Raw genomic sequence first — 19,777 nt, 5'->3', positions numbered from 1 at the left:
TAGGCCTTAACACAAATGGCAGAATGTATGAATTCCAGTGTGTGTGTATGTGGGGGGTGCCATAAGGCGCCAATGAGTCAGGGGGTATAGAGATAACTAATATGTTCTGTATGAAATACACAAATATTTAATAAAATATCTACCAAAAAAGTAAAAATGAAAAAAGAAGTAGAGTTTTCACTTTGTCCCAGGCCTATTGAGGGCAAGTGTGTGCCTTGTCTAAGCTCTCACCACTTAGGTAGTAAGGACCCCTGCTTCATTGGTCTTTGGACAGGAAGGAGGTTTGCAGTGGCAACAAGGAGTAGATCTCTGCTCAAATGCATCTGACAGCTTTGCAAAGGAAGATGTTTACCCCTGTTTATATCTTTTCCCTTCTCTTAATGTAATTCCCATGACTGATGTTACTTTTAATATCATGTCTGATTGTCTGGGAAGGAGCCACATTGTTTCAAGCTTTAGAAAGCAGAGCAAAGGTTGAGAAACCCTCAGTAATGCTGTCTGGAGAAGGGTTTCTTCCTTTTAGAGTTTAATAAGCAGATTGTCTGTGTGTGTGTGTGTGTGTGTGTGTGTGTGTGTGTGTGTTCACTCAAGTACATTTATGCAGTATGTTTAATGTGGGAATTTTTGAATGGATGAATTAAGTGAAAGAATTTGCATTCTTTCTATGCATCCATGACTTCTTTGTCATGTTTGATGTACTGTAAACTTAATATTTATTATTAATAATTGCTAGTTAAATTATATTCTACTGTTGTTTTGTCATTAATAAAGGGGAAGAATACCAATTATTTTCTCCATCTGTGACTAGTATTTTTATTCTTGTGATTTTTGCAATTATTGGCAGAACATAAACATTTAACTACAAAAAACCCAAACTATGGGTTATTTCTTCAGTGTATCATGCCATTGGTGCTGTATTTTAAAGCAAGGGCTAAATCCTGGCTGTCCTAAGTTTAATGTTTTATTACTTTCCAAGATTTTCATATTACTTGACTTCACATTTCTATCTGTGATTCATTTTGAATGATCTGTTATAGTGGGCGAGGAGTATGTATCCAGATTCATTGTTCTGCCTTAGATCCCAGCCATTCCAGAATCACACATTGAAGTCTTTGTCTTCTCCACTGCATTGCCCGTGTTACATTGATGCAGATCATCTAGATGTATTTAGGAAGATCTGCTTATGAGATCTCTATCCTGTTCCAGTGATCTATATCTCTAATCTTTGTACAATACCCATATATTGGCTATGATAGCTTAACAGTAAGTCACAATCAATTTGTATTTCTTCAATTTTGCTGTTTTTCTTCAGCATTGTGTTGGATATTGTGAGTTCTTTGCCTTTCCATATAAAGTTTGGAATCTACTTGTCAGTATCCATAAAATATTCTGTGGAGATGTTGATAGTGTTTGGATTGGCTTATAGATCAAGTTTGGAACAACTGATACCTTATCAATATTGAGCATTTCTGTGCATTAAAATGGAAGAGCTCTATATAATATTTTTTATTTCTTTCATCAGAGCACTGAGGTTTTCTCAATATATATCTTATACATATTTGTCACATTTATATATTTGTTTTTAATTTTGAGTAATGGCTTGCTTTTGATTTCAAATTCCATGTGTTACTTGACCATAAGATTGTGATTGATTTTTGCATAATAACCTTGCATCCTGTGGTGTATTCATAATTGTTTTTAAAGTTTAGAACTTTCTTAATTCATTTGGATTTTCTATGTAGTCAACTATGTCAACTACAAGCATAGTTTGATTTTTTTTCCTTCTCAGTTTGTGCATTTTATTTCCTTTTCTTGCCTTATTAAAGTAGCTAGGACTTCTAATACAGTATAAAGAAAAAATTAGTGGTGTGAGGGTATGTGCTTGCCTTGTTCCTGACCCTAGTGAGAATGCTTTTGTTTTGTTTGCATGAATATGATGAAACACACATACTCCTTATCAACTTGAACAATTTTTCTTCTAAAGCTTACTGACCATTTTCAATACAAATTGTTGGGTTGGATTTTGTTAGATGGGGTTCTCCATCTATTGACGTGATCATAAGATTATTTTTTCTTTAAGTGTTAATATAATGGAGCACATTAAGTGATTCTTGAATGCAGACTCAGACTCACATACCTGGAATAACTAAGACATGCTCATGACATACAATCATTTTATACATTTCTTGATTAAATTTTCTAATATTTGTCAAGGAATTTTGTTTCTATGCTCATTAGAGATTTCAGTTTGTAGGTTTTTTTTCCTTGAAGTATTTTCATTTGATATTAGTATCACACTAATGCTCGCCTCACAGAAGGAGGCCTAATGTACTCCTGGGCTTATATATTATGAAAAAGATTGTGAAGAAGGGAAATAATTCAATGAAATTCATCAGAGGTCTGACTTAACTTTGTTATTTCTGTTTTGAAATATTATTAGTCATTCAATTTATTTAATAGGCACCATTCTAAATTATCTATTTTTTATTGGGCATTTTTTTCATTTTTTGCAGTTTGAAGCTCTGAAATAATTGGTTCATTTATTACAGGTTGTCAAGTCTGTAGGCAAAGTCCTTTTTAATGCCCTTGCGATCTATAATAATTTCAACAATTACATTTCTCCTATTAGCAATTTTTCCTATTGCTTTGTTCTTTATCAGTTTTGCTTACTTTTTCAAAGAACCATATTTTATTGTCATGAATTTTACCTATTGATTTCATGTTTTCAATTTCATTCATTTCTCTTATAATCATTTTTATCTCTTTTTTTCAGCTTGTTGTAGACTTATCCTGCATTTTTTTTCTGGTTTCCCAAGATTAAAGCTGTGATTCTGGATGGTAGACTTTCTTCTGTTTCAATGCTACCATTTGTTTAGATACTGTTAATCCCTTAAATCTTGGTAAATGTTTTAATCATCATCTAGTTTATAGACATTTTATAATTTCTTAGGAGATTTCTTCATGGATCAATGCATCATTTAGTAATATGTCACTTAATCTATAGGAGTTTTAGATTTTCTAGCTTCCTTTCTCTACTGATATCTCATTTGTTTTTATTTTCTTCTGACAACAGATGTTTTACTACTTTTATGGTTTTTAGTTTCTCAACACTTTATGGTCCAAGTTGTGTTCCTCCTCAATCAGTTTGCCATGTGGCTTTGAGAAGATGTGTGCTCTGGTATTGGTGGTTGAATCAGTCTCTAGAAGTCCACTATGTCCACTTGACTGTTGGTGATGTCGAGTTCAACAGTATCCTTCCTAATTTCTTCTTGCTATATCTGTCAATTTTGAAAGGAGATTCGGTGAAATCTAAAATTGTAATAGCGAATTAATCATTTTTCCTTGAGTTTTTAAGCTTTTATCTTATGTATTTTATCTCCATGTTGTTAGGTGGAAACACAATAAAGATTTTTAAATCTCCTTGAACTATTAACCTAATTATCATTATATAATGTAATTTTCCTCTTTTGTCGTGACAATTTTCTTTTACATTATAGTTATTGTGTCTGAAATTAATACTACTCCAATTTCTTTTCACGTTGTTAATGTGGCCTATCTTTCTTCATAAATTTATTTTTAATCTAAGTATATCTTACTACTTAAAGTGTTTGTCTTAAAGATAAATATAAATGAGTCTTTGTTATTGATCCGGCTTGACAATCTTCATCATTTAATTGGTACATTTAGAGCATTGGCATCTACCTGAATTGCTGAAAGAGTTGGCTAAAATCTAGAAAATTTGCTATCTTTGTTTTTATTGTCATATTTGATCCTGCTTTTGTACTTCTTTCTGTTTTCTGCTTTTATCTGAGTACTTTGTACACCTAGACTTTCTTTTCTTAGCAAGTAAGTTGTACTTTTTTCTTTAAATATTTAAGTGACTTCCTTCAGTTTTCCAATATGACATTTAAGTATAAATTTCAAGTAATTCAAAAATCACTTCCAGAGTAGTACAATTTTCTTTCTCTTGAAAAATATTTTAGTATTTCTTGATTGAAAAATCTATTAGCAATATATTTATTCAAGTTTTATATGATAAAATTTTTATTTTCCCTTTACTTTTGAAGGAGAATTTCACAAAATAATTAATTCCAGGTTAGTATTTCCTTTTTCTTTTTCAACAACTTTTGATCTGTTATAGCCTTGATTGAATGGTTCCCGTGGAGAGGCTGTATTTCAAGAACCCATTTTCTGTGGGTCACATGCCTTTATCCCTTTGGCTTATTTTTTCCCATTAACTTTGATTTTCTTTAGCTTGAAGACAATATGTCTATTAGTGCTCTAACATTTATTTTGCTTGATATTCTATTACCTTCCTGAATTTGTGGTTTGATGTCTTAACACATCTTTTTGGAAATTCTCAGCCATTATTGTTTCAAAAGTAACTAATATAGAATTTGATTCTGTTGATGTGATACAATACTCTGACTAAAGCAACTCCATGGTCTTAGGACACTAGATTTTATTTGGAAGAAATACAGGAAATATCTTCTGGTTTTTGCCTTAGGATTTCTTGACACAAAGTCACCCACCAGGATGATTTGGCTCTACGCTTGTTTCAAAGTCCATGCTTATTTCTCCACACTTAATATGCCCATATTTAGGTCATCAAAAATAGACCACGATATGTTAAGGCATGAGAAGAGCATGCTTTTCCTTCTTCTTCTTTCTACTGTGCACTGCCTATCAATTTTTCCTAACTCTACCGAACCTGCTCTTGTGTCATAATCACTAATGTATGAATTGTTTCTACCAGTCTCAGAGCTCCTCAAAGACTGCGGCTAACTCAGCCTCAGACCTCTGCTACCTCCTACAGTACCTGACCTATCAATACTATACACATGCTCTGTGGAGTCGAAAGGCCCAGAAATCCAAGCTGTCCATGATGCTGTTAGTATTATTATATTGTACTAATATTTTAGGGCTTGCTTTGCTTTCAGTCAATTAAATACTTTAAAAGGGAGTCTGATGTCTGATAAAGCATATGTTTTCTGATTTGCAAGAAATGCTAAACTCTCAACAAAAGAAAAATTCTCCACCCCCAGGCCAAAGTACAAAACTCTAATGCAAATGCAGCTGAAAGAATCTTTAGAATTAAGATGAGGAGGTGGTGAGGACATGTGACAAGATCTCTACCTTATTTCAGCCTCTTTCCTTGACTGCTTATGAGCTGAATGCCAGATAAAGTATAGGGCTTAGTCTGCCAGGAAGCAAACAAACAAAAGGCAGGCAAATTTAATCAATGGCTCAAGTCTTTAAATAACTCCCATAGCTTTCTAGCACAATGTAATTTTTCTACACAGAAACAAACCCAGGATGTGGTTACAATCTAGAGTTCTATCCCTTTGTATTTACATGAATGCTTCTTAGAGAAAGCACTTAACAATTACCCAAGTCAAACTGTAGCAGAAGTTGAAATACCTTCTATGATATGTCATCCTATGTGGTTTAGAGCCACCACAAGTGAATGTCTTTCAATTCAGCCCAATGTACCCAAAACACATTCTGTAAGACTTTGTGAGTATCTATCACATTGACAAAATACATTTAGCTTCTTAGCTAAATGATTGAATCATAAGATTGAAGGGCAGTCAGTCTGATTTAAAAATTATTCATATGAGTGGCATATGGATGTCAAAGGACTATTTTTACTTAAATCAACCCTGATCTATTCGTTTTCCTTCTATGTATCATGTAAGATACACCTTTAAGTGCAGTTCACGTACCCTCCTGCACCTTAAACCCACAAGGACATCACATTAAGATCTGAGTAATGTAGTCAACATAGAAATAGAATTGACTATGATCTTTCTTTGTAAACACATTAGTTATTCTTACTTAATCTTATGGTATCAAGCCACTCTCTGTACTAAAAGTTACATTAGCTTCATGACTTAAATTTTGAACAAACTTTGATCTTTGAAGAAACATATCAATCACTGTGTTGACTCTATCTTTGTTACATTTCTAAAACTATTTTAAGATAACCAGAAATATTTTAATGATGTCTGAGAGTCACTGTGCCATGACAGTCATTGTACACTGATTATGTAATTTCTGTTGACATCAAACTGTACCTCACAAGTCTTCTCAGTTAGGTGCTCTGAGAAGACATAGTAAATCAAATTGAATGATCACGTGTAATGCAGTCTACTTTCTACTCGCAGTGTCAGATCATGACATATTAAGATTGTGATAAAATATCACATATTTTCACATATCAACCCTTATTCAAATATCATTTGATATGACATTATACACTAGTGTGATGATTTATACTGATTGCAAGGTTGATGAGAAGAATAATGAATAAATTCCACAGAGTTATTGATTTCTCAAAGATTGAATCTGTTCTATTCACCACCAAAACTTGCTGTTGGAGACCTGCATTTACACTGACTAAACCTGACCTATTCTCATCCCTATCCCTTTTGTCCTTGTATTCATGTTCCCAGAAATCCCTTAACCAAGAAAACATTTATGTCAGCTCCTCACTACTGCCTTTGAAACTTAAAATATTTGGCCCTCTATCTCACTTTCACAGCTACAGAAAAGCAGTCATGATTTAGGTACTTCCGGCTTGTCCTAAAGGAGACACATTAGACACGTTCTTCTAAGATTCTGGAGCATCCCTAATCTCCTACTGGAAAGCAAGTCCCTGATTGCACTTCAGCACCATCCTTGACCCTCTCCCTATTACTATAAAAACTAATACTTAGGCATTTCAAGTCCAGAAACTTTCTATAGAATCTCTGCAAAATTTTCATCCATTTTTAGAACCAAAGCTTATCAAAGAAGAGGATGAACAAGAAGACTGTAGGTCCTGTGATATTAATTATTTTAAAAGAATAGATTATCATATTTTAAAACTAAAATAATAATTTCCCTTCATGTTACTTCTCTGAATATCTGCATATATTACTAAGAAACCTGTGGCCATACTTCTTAGAGCCTTATTCCTGGTCTTCAAGTTTCTATAAGAAAACTGACTTATGCAAGTACCTGATTGGCATTTGACAACTCTCAAAAGAGTTACTTTCAAAGTCAGACATGTAGCATTAATTTCCTCATCCCTAAAAGTTCTTTATATATCCATTTTTTACATAGCTATGAGTCTGTGCTTCTGTGTGCCTAGATTTCATATTTAACAGTGCATAGGATCATGAGTTCAAAGCATCAATTAGCAACTAGCATGCAATGGTGAATGTGCTTGTCAAATGGATAGAAATGACGTTTTGGTCTCTCTGTCTTCTTACTAGGCAGATCTTCACTACTGGTGATCTCAACAACAGACATTTCCAAGGCTGACTCTATCATTTACTTGGTAGCATGTCAACCACAGCAAACAATCCCCTCTCATCAAGTTTTCCAGATGTTTGCACAGTGTGTTCAGTGTTTTTAAACTATCTAAGTGATGGTCCCAAACGACAAATGTTCATTTTCAAAATTAAAGCTTATTACGAATTACCTGCCAAGTACAATGTGTCAGGAGAGACTGAAAGAATTAGAAATTTTGTCCAGTGAGAATGAATGAATAAGAAAAAACATAAATGAGTCAAGCTATTACACATCCAGGAGGAACACAGAAAGAATTTTAAATAACGGTAATTTACTAAAAGCTGTTGCATTAATGCTTATGACTTACTTTAAAGAGGCCAGTCCCTCCCTTTTGACACGAGTCAGGCTTCAACTTTTTAAATTAAAAGAATAATGGCTAAGACGGACAAGGATAATATCTAATGTGAACATGCTTTTCTCTTAATCATCATCCACAGGGGCTCAAGTTGAATACACTGGGAGGAATATGGCTTGATACAGACATCAAAAGACTGCTCTGTTCCTCCTTCACTACCTCCTACCTGTGTTCTAATGCTGGCTACTAATTTTCCTCACCTATCATATGACAATAATCCTCATCTGTAAGATGGGAATAATAACACTGTGTTGAATATATGGAAATAAGAATTCAAGTGTGCTTTGTGAACTACGAAATACAATGACTGTAGATTGACATCACAATAATATTACTATATACTACTAATTACCGCATACTGTTTATTTAAAATGCATTTCACTACTATCTATGCATCATATATTAATAACTAGGTGTTAAACATTTGCCATTTTCTCTATGTTAGACCACACTGTATTAACTTCTGCAATCCTCATAATTTTTTAAGGTAGGTGATAACCTCTCCATTTTATAGATAAGAAAATGGAGCCCTATGGAGAGTTAAGTGATTATCCTAATTACTTGCTAGCTTCCGTAGGACAAGATTGAAACCAAAGTGTGTGACTCTAGAGACGCCCTCAACCTTTCTGCTGTGTGATTCTTAGCCCAATGCTCAGTCATCTCACTTTGCTGCAATTCATATTGGAGCTTTGATTTAAAGCTGTCTTCAGACACAGATTACTTGAGGCATACAAAGCAAGCAGGCTGATGATGTCTCAGAAAATGTCATCTTTGTCAACCAGAAGAACCTCATAGACTGATCATCATGTGTTCTAGGCAGGAAGGCAACGGATACCCACAGCTGAGGTTCTACCTTTTAGAAAGTCCATGAGACTGATCTCCATGATAGGTATAAAACCTTCTTCCCTCACATCCTCACAGCAGCAGGTATCATGTTAATTATATTTCCAACTATGTGATAACGACTGCTTCTTTAGCCAACCTCCAAGGAGCCATAATTTTAAAATCACAATATTTCAGAACAAAGAACAGAAGGTAAATGCTAACATTGGAAAAACATGAACACTAAATTCTCTTGTTGCACCTTGGCAAAGTTCTGACTGTAGACAGAAAAATCTGAAATCAGGCTGACCACAGAGTTAAGATTTGCTTCCCAGGGCAAAACAGAAATATCTCGATTTTCCATCTTTAAAATTATAATCAGCAGCAGGAAGTAAAGCAACATCCTTGCCCCTGTTATAGAAATCTAAAGGCTTTTTATAGAATGCGCAGCAGCAAATGTTATCTTGATGCTTGAAGAGACCATTTTCATTATCAGTTGCTTTTTTTCCCCCAATTGATTATGACTTTTCCTTTAAAAAATGCATTTAGGCAAAATTTTTCTATGCTTGATTTAGCCCAAGGGAAATTTTTCTGTGTGTTAGAAGGGAGAGAGAACTCTGAACAGAATTCCTTCTGCTGCCTTTTAGTTGTGTAGTCATGGCCAAAATATATTACATTTCACTAGAATTGGGTTTTTTTTTAGCTCTTATTTTTTGAAGAAATATTAACAATGGAAAGTCCAGTTGTGTAACATCACTGTCATTACTACGCAAGTTAATGATCACAAGATCGACTTAATTTTTTAAATCATACTTTTGAGCTTTTGAGGTATGAGAGAACGGATGCTCTGGAAGCCAGCTCCCCTTTTTTTCAAGGGTTGCATTGAACTGAAGTCTGTGCAGAGCACTTAGTACCCGTTGACTCACATAAGCATCTTCCTTGGTGAGCAGGGAAAACTATCAGAATTAAAGCTGACATCAGTTAAGATGAACTGGTCAGTGGTACCATTCCAACTAGAGTAAGAAAGTACTTAGATATCAGGTGTAACCAAAGGTTCATCTTAGGTTAAAAGATAGGGATTTCCCAAAAAGTTCATCAGTGCTCTTTACGATGCATAGAGGGAAGCTGAGGCTACCCCACTTAGCTAAACAGAGAACTACACCCTGGTGGCAAAGACTAAGGATTGTTTGAGCAGTGCAGGGGATCTAAGAGTCTCAGACAAAATTAAGCCTTCTATTTCAGAGGAAAGAAAAGACAAATAACTTTAGAACAACATTTCGATTTAGCAGATGTAAGGGACCTCTGAATTTAAATTTCAATATATAAATCCCAATTTTGCCATGTAAAATTAATAATGGATTTCTCAAAAGCCAAATGCTCTTGAAGCTCTGCTGTAATTCTCTTAAGAAAGCATTAAATGAAAGCATTTCACTTTAGTTGAAAATCAATGGCACTTCATTGAAGCATGCATTTCCCAAGTATTATGGAGTCGAGAATTATACAGTTCTACTAGCAAGACATGGGGCCTTGGGTTTGTTGGTAATAACTTCATACAGCACAGGAATATTTGAAAAATAAAACCATACAAAATAAAGAATTTATAATCCAGGGTAAACTTGTTTACATTCTCTTTGAAATGTCAACCCAAATCTATCATTCTGTAATAATGATAATACAGTAATGATAGGGCTGAGGACAGTAATAGGTAGAAGTAATATTTATTTACTGCTTACTTTAGAACAAACATTTACTAAATACTTATAGGCATCACCTCATTTGATTCTCTTAAGAATACTGCCAGTTGGTATTATTAACTGTATTTCAAAGGAGAATTGAGGAAGAAAAATACTACATGTGGAAAGACACAATAAATTGAAAATGGATTAAAGCCTTTCATTATATGTTAGTCTGTGGCCACCTCAACAATGAATCAAAAGGTTTTATTAATTCTACCTACTTGGATTATGTGTTTGGGCTGTGCATACTGATAAACTTGCATTCCTCTTCTACACTGACAGTTATGAAGATGAAAAGATTATAGCCCTTGACCTCCAAGAACTCACAGTCTGAAAATGGAAATGGTGTGATGAGCCACATCTAATTCATTGAAGTTTGTGGTCAACTCCATAATACAGGACAATTTAAAGCTATGCATAAACAGAGGAGAGAAAACAATTCACTGAGCTGAGAATAGTTAGAGGAGAGATGGATTGGGGATGTCTCTTTCAAGGAAGAAGCAAGTCAGTTGTGTTTCAAAGATAGGTAGACTCCCAATAGCCAGAGATATGAGGCCAGTAGAAATTTTGATGTGCAGTGCCTTTGAAATTTGGTATAGTCAGAATTCTGATGTTACTGGAATTTTTAAATACAGATTAACATTAAGTAGGTAACGACTAGATCTTAGAAAACCTCATTGCTACTCTGGGGTGTTTAAACTTTATTTGGCAAGCTTTGGAGTTGAGGTATAATATAGTCAGAGTTCTGCTTGGAAGAGTGTCTAGCAATGCATAAAGTCATTTATACAATTTTAAACTCCAGTGATGAACAATTATTACATTGTCACCACATTCCAGGACTCACACTAGGTAATAGAGGTATATTGTTGACTGTGGTTGATTCTATGACTTCATAGGACTTGTGATAAAGAAATACAAAGATGAAACAGAACAGTACTATCTTGCTGCCCCAGAGAAAGTACAGGGTTTTAACCTGAGCCAACACTGATACAATAGGAAATAGTGTTTTATAGAAAGTGATTTCAAATTCTGTGTAGGACATGTCTATAGACATATGCTTATAGGCTTCAAGAGTAGCAGGGTAGATCTTTGAAGGGATCAGGGGGAGGACATGTTTTGGGTACTTAATGCAGAGTGATCTGCTTTTCAAATACAAAGGTTCTTAACCTTAGTTATATGCATGGGCTTTTAGTTCTTCTCATCCTGGCTCAACACCCATCAGCTTCCAGGAGAACCAATTAAGCATTATTTCCATCAAAGGATTTTTTGAGGGGGAGCTCTTTTTCAGACAAGGCTTCCCTGTAGCTCCAGAAGGCCTGGAACTCAACATGTAGATAAGTCTGGCCTCAGTCTTACAGAGACCCACCTGCATCTGCCTCCCCATTGCTGAGATTAAAGGCATGTGCCACCACACCCAGTCTTATATACAAGGATCTTAAGAAAGAAAATTCTGTTGAATTGGAGTGGCTTCTGTCTGGTGTGGGATTTTGAAAAATCTTTTGAGTCAGTCAAGCTTGAAGGGAACATGTTGACATGTCAGGTTCACCATTCATTCATTCACTAAATTATTCAGTATTTGTTTGTCTGTGGTATAGACTCTGTGATGGGAGACTCTCGCTCTAGCTAATCCTCTAATCATAATTAATCATTGCTTCTTATGAACATTTATCTTCATATATCCATATATTCCTTATAACATGTTTATGATTTTGTTCTTCGCCTAAAATTTGTGTTTATAACAGTGTCCTCAATTAGACTGTGGCACTCTAAAGGGAAAATTTTTGTTCCATTTCCTTAGTGGCACAGATGCAACAGGAGTTTTGTTGATGATTTTGAAAAGATGGATGGTGACAGACATGAATAAGAAGTACATTCTGTCCTCAAGAATTTTATGGTCCAATTATACATATTAAATGCGCATAGTTATTTAGAAATATTTTCCATCATCCAAACCTTGATGCTTTCTCTTTTAATTTACACTTACAATGAGAGTACTACTATTTTATAACTCTAAGGATCCCATGAAAAAGCCCCATACAATATTTAGAGTTTGCAATGTCTCTCTACTCTATATTAGCTGAAGTCTTGACTTTTAAATCTCCAAACATACCAGCTGTCTAATTTTCTTGAAGTTCAGAAACATGAGCCCTGAGGGCCCCTGTGAACCATTTTAATATGGTTTTACTTTCCCTTAGGTTATGTTGAATTAAGGTAGATAAGAAAATAATAGAAATTCTAGAGAATGTTTGTGGTCAACAGTAATCCAGAAACAAACCAAAGGTATGCATTTATCTTTGCAAATAAAATAATGCTTTCCAGTTGATCTATTTAGTGGTCTCATTTGATGGTTCTTTCACCAAATATGCTATCATGGTTGTTTTTTTTTTTCCCTAGGAAGCAGTTAAGCACATCTTCGTTGACTGTCCCATGTTCTGGACTTGGTCCTGGCCAACCAGGTGAACTATAGGTTCAACATTTTCAAAGGATTGTCTATTTAGGCTTTTGTTGCTCAGTGACAGATTTTGAAAAATATGAAAAATTCTCAGGCTTTCTGGGTTTCTTCAGATTCCTGCATGTCCTAGACCTCTGAGTTCCTGCTCCCAAGTGAGTTCCCTAACCCAAGAACCCCACACGCCCCACAATTTTGGCTGTCAGGCCAATTCCATTTCTAATCCCTGAAAGCCTCATTCCTGTAAGTTCTCCCTGCCTAGTGAGTTCTTCATTCAGAGCATTCTGCTGCCTGATTTGGTTATGTAGTTCTATGCATCTGTCATCCCTATGAGTTCCTCTACACTTGTGAGTTTTCTCATACCTGTGGTTCCCCAATCTCAGGCTTCCTTCCCTGTCCACCTCCCCAATGCACAGGCTGCATGTTTCCCGCAGCTTCCTGGACCTGCTAAACCTACAAACTCTCCCCTAAACCAAGCTGGGGTGGCATAGCCTTTATGATGGTCTAGCCTAGTCAGTTTTAAAGAACCTCAACTGCCCTTGCAGCTATCCACACATACCAAGAAACAGCTGGAGTCCTGCCATCAGTATAGTACCCTAGAAAGACCCAGCTTAGGGTTAGATTAGCACATCTTATCGGTTATCATGAAACTGGAACTGTCTACCACCCTCTAATCAAAAATTAACATAGACCTGTCAGCCAACTTGTTTACCAAGCAGATACTCAACACACTCTACCACTCCAGGACCACCTGAAATCTGTTCTGAAACCTCAGGTTCAAACATTGTACCTGCAGATGGAGACTATTACTGAATTACACACATACACACACACACACACACACACACACACAGAATAATGGTGAGATTTCCAGCCCTAAATAACAAATCTATGATGGACCCTCTACACCCAAGTATCATGGAACATAGTGGAACAATGGATGGAGAGGATACCAATGCATCTCTCAACTCTCACCAGCAAACTCTTCTTCATGAAACAGAGGGTAAAGCCACAACTAGCAAAAGTATAGAGAATAAGAGATTACAGACTTTGTCCCTGTATAGGACTCCTATATTAAACCTCACCCACTCAGGGTTTGGGGACCATTACAGAAGGTGTGGCAGAAAGATTGTAAGAGCCAAGCATGTTGCATGACCATTAGAGAAACAAAGTCTTCCAGGCTTCTGGGAACTTGCTAATATGAACTTACAACAATGGTGTGAGCTTGCACAAAACCGGTGCAAACTCAATCAGTCAAAACCCCAGCATAGAACTGGGGAAATGGGCAGAACGCCCCAATCATAGTCAAGAAATTATTGGCAGCTGATCACTTCAGAGTGAAGGAGAGTTTATCTTCTTTAGGGAGTGATGTTAGATAGGCTGAACAGGTGCCAGTGGATGATCGCACATAGAGGGAAATCCGCATGCACAAACTTGACTGGATAGGCCTTAACCTATATGACAGAATGTATGAAATCTAGTGGACAGGCTATGGGGGGATGAAGATAGGGGAGGGGGTCTAAATATGACCAAGATGAATTATATGAAATGCACAAAAATTCAATAAAAATATACATTCAAAAAGCTGCAGCTATCCCTAGCTGAAATATGTCCACTTCTTACACCCACATGGACTCCAGGTGGCTTTAAGATTGAACACCAAGTACCACTTGCTCACCTAGGCCATAACCTGATAAGTTTGAGAAACAAAGACGTAAACATGCACTCAACAAACAGGAGATTACCTACCCAACCCAAAACCAACACCACAGACACAAGTCCAGATGCCTAGATCTCATCACAAAACCCCAGACAACATGAATAAACAAGCAATCTCATCATAATGATACCTAAAAATGGTACCTGGCTGATATACAAGACAATGATTTCAAAACATCTCTAAGGAGATGCCTATTAAGGTTCAAGAGGCACACAGAACACCAAATAGATAGGACCAGAAAAGAAATTCTCCATATCATTTAATAGTCAAAACATTGAATGTACATAGTAAGGAAAAGATACTGAAATCTATGAGAAAAAAATCAAGTAACCTACAAAGGCAGAGCCATCAGAGAAACATCTGAGTTTCAAATAGAGACTATGAAAGTCAGCAGGAATAGGACTAGTGCACTACAAGTCATGAAAGAACACAGATGCCAGCTCAGACTACTATACCCAGCAATACTTTGAATAGTAATCAAGGTAGACACTAAAAACTTTTCATGATTAAAACAAATTTTTAAAAAATTATACCTATTAAGCCAGCTCTACAGAGAATATTCAATGAGAATCTTCAAAGTGAAGGTAGGTTAAGCACTCTAAAGAGGGCACAAAATAAACTATTCCAGAAGTTAGGCAAAAGAGATCAAAGAAAACAATACTACAACACCAACATGACAGGAATTAACAAACATTAGTCAATAATAACTATAAATATTAGTGATCTCAGTTCCCCAATAAAAAGACAAAGACTAATTTGAATAAAAAACAGGATCTATCAATTTCTTGTCTCTAAGAAACATATCTCACTATCAGTGATTGACACCAACATTGGGTTAAAAGAATGGAAAAATGTGTTCTAAGCAAATGGAACTAAAAAAAAAGCAGCTGTAGCTGTCCTAATATCTGACAGAAATATACTTTCACTAAAATTAGTCAGAAGAGATATGGAAGGTCACTTCTTACTCATCAAAGGAAAAATATATCAAGAGGATATTATAACCCTAAATATATATTTATCAAGCACAGGTATATTCATTTTCATAAAAGAAACTATTCAATCTAAGAATTATATGTTGATTCCAGCACAATGAAAGTGGGTAACTTCAAGACCCCACAGTTAACAATAGGTAAGTATTCTAGACTAAATAGATAAATTCTTGAGTTAAGTGACATTATAAATCAATTGAACTTAACAGAGATTTACAAAACATTCCACCCAAACACAAATATACTTTGTTCTCAGCAGCCCATAGAACTTTCTCCAACATCAATCCCATATTAGGACACAAAACAAGTCTTCACAAAAAAGGCAATATCTTGTAATCTGCCTGACTACCACAGTATAATGTTAGATATCAATAACAATAGAAATGGAAAAACAAACTCATGGTCACTAGACAACACAACTACTGAAAGAAAATTGGATCAAGAGAGAAATAAAGAAGGAAAATTTAAAAAATCCTGAAAATGAATGAAAATGAAAATACAACGTACCAAAATCTATTATACACCACGAAGACAGTTCTAAGAGGAAAATTTATAGCACTAAATGCTAATATCAGAAAAATAAGGATATCTTGTATTAATAAGTTAATGATGTACCTGAAGACCTTTGAAAACAAGGAACAAATTGCACCTAAAAAAGGTAGATGGGAAGGATAAATAAGACCAAGACTGGAATTAATGAAGCAAAAATAAAGAAGCCAATACAAAGAATCAATAAAATGAAGAGTTGGTTCTTTGAAAAAATTAACAAGATTAACAGGCATTTAGTTAAATTAACTAAAAGAATGAGAGACAGGAACCAAATTAATAAATGAAGAGGTAAAAGTGAACGCTTACAACAGACCAGGATAAAACTCAGAAAACAGGACATAAATAAAAATTTCATGTATCCTTATATTAATTGACAGGTGTGCCTCTTACCACTCATCAATGAAGCTTCTTTTTTCAACAGATGGAGAATATTAGAAAGTTCCACAACTGAAAAAATGTAAAGAGTAAGTTTCTGTGAGGTGCCCAGCCCTAAGTGACACATCTGCATTGAAACCTCAATGGCTCAGAGAACATAGCGGAGCAGGGGGCAGAAAGAATACTATTACATTTCTCAACTTTTGCCAGCAAAACTTCCTCATGGCTCAGATAATGATTAACCCAGAAAGCCACAAACTGACAAAAGTGAGAGAATAAGAGACTGCAGAGTGCTTATTCTTCAATAGGACACCTGTATCAAATCAGTACTTCCCAAGGCTCAAGGACTTTTGTAGGAGAAGGGGTGGAAAGACTGTAAAATTAGGTGCAGAAGAAGACTTCAAGGAAACAGTTTCCCAGATAGCCAAGAAGTTACTCTTATGAACTAATAGCAATAATAACAGCATGAACAAGACTCAAACAAGTTCAAACAAGACAAAACCCAGAATAGAAGTGGAGAAATGGAGAAGAAGCCCAAACATTAGTTGACAAAGTTGGGAAACCAATAACTACTGGGAGAGGGACAGTCGATTTTCTTTAGGGGTATGACAATAGATAGGGTAAACAGGCTCCAGTGGACAGACCCACACCAAAGGACATTTAGACATTTGTGGATACACACTTGATTCTATAAAACTTAATATATATGATGGGGTAAATGAAATTCAGTGGGGGCATGAGAAGGGTGCAGTTAGGGGAGGTGGTCTAAATGTGATTAAAAATTACTGTAGGAAACTTATAATACTTCAAAAAAATCTATATTCCACAAAACTGGAACATCTAAATGAAATGGATAAATTTCTACATACGTATGTCCTACAAAATTAAATACAGTGGACATCAATAATTTAGACAAATCATAATAAACCAAGGAGATATATTCAGTAATTAAACATTTCCCAACTAAAAAGATCCCAGAACTAGACAGATTCAGCACAGAATTGTATCAAACTTTTAAAGAAGAGCTAATATAAATATTTCTCAAATTATTTTGTAAAATTTAAAAGGAATTAACTTACAGCAATGATGACAGTATGCACAAGACCCATGCAAATTCAAGAAGACAAAATCCTAGCATAGATCTGTGGAATTGGGCATCAGGATCCAATCTTAGCCAAAGAACTATTAGCAGCTGATTACTCCTGAGTAAGGAACAACTAATCTTCTTAAAGGAATAGACTAGATACGTTGACTAGATCTCAGTGAATGAACCTGCACTGAGGGACACCTGGGGACACGAACTTGACTTGATAAGGCCTTAACATCAATGACAGAATACATGAAATCGAGTGAGGGGAGGGGTTACAGGAGGGTACTAATGGAAAAGTTATAGGGCAATCTCTCTAACAAATATATAGATATAAAAATTGCCAATAAAATACTTGCAAATCAAATGCATTAGCACATCCAAAAGATTATCCACCACAATCAAGTCTACTTCATCACAGAGATGTAGGAATGGTCCAACATACCTAAATCAATAAAAGTAATCTACCACACAAACAGAAAAAAGACAGAAACCTCATGGTTATCTCAGTAGATAAAGAAAAGACCTTTGGAACCTAGGGGATAAAGGGAAAGAAGGAGCTCAAGAGAGGTAGGACCATAGGAGAAGGGTATTAGTAAAGGAGAAAGGGGGAAAATGGGGGCACTTTAAGTGGGAAAACCATGATGGAGGGGTGAGACAATGTGAGACATAAACAATGCCTAGCTAGTTTTGAAAACAAGAGGGAACCATATTACTCCTTCAACCTACTGATAAATTATACATAGCAGATCAAGAAATATATGTCTAGGTAGGTTTATCTGAGAACAATTGGTTTTTGCCCAAGATTTATCTACATGACACACAGTAATTAAAAGTACATACTTTTGGAACTACAGACATACTTTGAGGCCTATAATAATTTGGTCAGAGGGACATAAAGGACAGTTTTTGTTCCTTGCCCTCTTAGGTAGATTAGTTCCAGGGGACTATGAGCATCTCTCAAAATGTCCTATAATGGTGGTGGGTCCCCTGTCCTCTTGATCAAGGAGGCTGAGGAGACCCCACCAGATGGACTTGAACCAGTGTCCAGTCTACAAAGAGTAGGGTCAACACAGAGGAAACATTTCCTCTATGCTTCCAAGCGAAGCCAACCGGGGTCCACCAGGACCTTTGACTTATCTTCACATAGGCAGAACTGATAAAAGAAAGGAGCCAGGGGCCTCCCAAGCCCATGTGACCCCTGAGGAACAGATCCTCAAATGACCTTAAGAGTAAAAATAAATTGGTTTATCTGGACCAACTGTATGCCCTTAAACACCCAAAAGGAAAGTATAACCAAAGTTGAAAGGGGCCAATATAATTTCTTAAGAGTCCATATACATAGCTAAAGGCTACATAACAGCAATAATGCCAGACAGGCAATCCCTTCTTTTGAGTTGTTGGCCAGGGTAGCCAAAGGGACTCCCAGATAGTAACCCAGCATAGAACTGGGAAAATGAACAGCAGACTCCAATGTTATCTAAAGGAATATTGACAACTGATTACTGCTAGATGAGGAACAGCTGAGCCTCCTAAAACAAAGATCTCTAGATAGGCTGACTAGATTCACCGGAACGGCAAGTATTAGGGAATGGCTGGGGGTGCTGAAAACACAGGAGACAGTAGCAGGGATATCAGAGTATAGGGGCTCTAATGGGGAGAGGGAGGCTATGGGAGGGTGCTATCTGGGAAGTAGGTATATAGTTGAATGAGATGGTTTGGGATGTTCTGTGTGATACACACACACACACACACACACACACACACAAATCAACAAATTTTTTAAAAATGTATTATATTTGAGGAGGAACAATAGAAATTTATGTCATGCTAATTAGTAGAGGTGATAAACATTACCATTGAAATCTGCCTGATGACTTTATAGACATACACAGGTGCCAAGGATCCAAGTGCAACCGATTATGACTAGTAATAATCAGATACATACAGATTAGAGATGCACGCACCAACATCTCAGTGTTAGTAGCAAAAACAATGAGTCTGCAAGGAACAATATATTCTAAAATGAAATGGAGATCTTTTTTAAAGGTTAAAAACTCATCCAGTTTTATGTCTTTCAGGGCTTGTACTGAGTTCAATATTGTATAACTACATTAATTCAACTGTGAACTTAGAAAACTGAACCCACTTGTGAAGGAGATGTACTGTTGCTCTGGAGTGTGTTACTGAATACGTTAAAGCTGTAGTGAAAAGCTTCTAACCATGCAGTTATTAAAAATTTTAAAAAATGATTAAAGAAAACAATAATTCCTCAAAGCATAAAAATTTGCTCCTTAATAATTAGTAGATGTGAAAAACATTATCATTGAAATCTACCTGATGACTTTATATCCATG

The sequence above is a fragment of the Nannospalax galili genome, unplaced genomic scaffold, assembly GCF_000622305.1.
Source record: "Nannospalax galili isolate Female #2095 unplaced genomic scaffold, S.galili_v1.0 scaffold777, whole genome shotgun sequence".
In the NCBI taxonomy this organism is placed as follows: Eukaryota; Metazoa; Chordata; class Mammalia; order Rodentia; family Spalacidae; genus Nannospalax; species Nannospalax galili.
The sequence above is the reverse complement of the archived record's forward strand: the minus strand, read 5'-3'. Positions refer to the sequence as shown.